Source organism: Sipha flava, unplaced genomic scaffold (assembly GCF_003268045.1).
Source record: "Sipha flava isolate LNK unplaced genomic scaffold, YSA_version1 18805_pilon_pilon, whole genome shotgun sequence".
Taxonomy (NCBI): Eukaryota; Metazoa; Arthropoda; class Insecta; order Hemiptera; family Aphididae; genus Sipha; species Sipha flava.
Window position 1 is genome coordinate 2,331 of NW_020272438.1, and position 639 is coordinate 2,969.

A 639-nucleotide genomic window follows, 5' to 3' on the forward strand; every position below is an offset into this window, starting at 1 on the left:
GGGGGGGGGGGGGGGGGGGGGGGGGGTTAACACCCAAAACCCCCCCCTGCGTTCGCGCCTGTATGTTACCAATAAAAACTTCCATAAAGATCTGAACATGCCAACCCTTAACGACCTAGCCAAATCCTATTACTCAAAATTCCACTCAACTCTCCGCGCTCATTCAAACCCCATCATTAAAAGTTTATACTCTACCTCTATCATTCCTAGAAGATTAAAATGGCAATGACCAAGAGATCTCCTAAATACCTCAATACATAATTTGGATGAAATACAGGAAACGGATATTATTTTTTAGTGAAATGGTCTTTTAAATTTTAAGTCAGGTCTTGCTTACGTTATAATAACGTTATACGTGATAAAAAAAGATTAAAATTTTTAAACGTAATCAAACGGAAAACGATAAACGAAAAAAAAATAACCAACAAACCAAACATAATAAACATAAACATAGAACAAAATAAAAATACAGGATAACACATAACAATTAATAATATATGTATACAAAGACAAGAAATCAATAACAGTATAAGTGCCAAAAAGTTGTTTTTGAGTTATTCAATATTTTTTGTTCTATCAAAAAATTGTTGATAAAAAACCTAAATTACATTTTTATTTATAATCTAAATTACGTTTGAT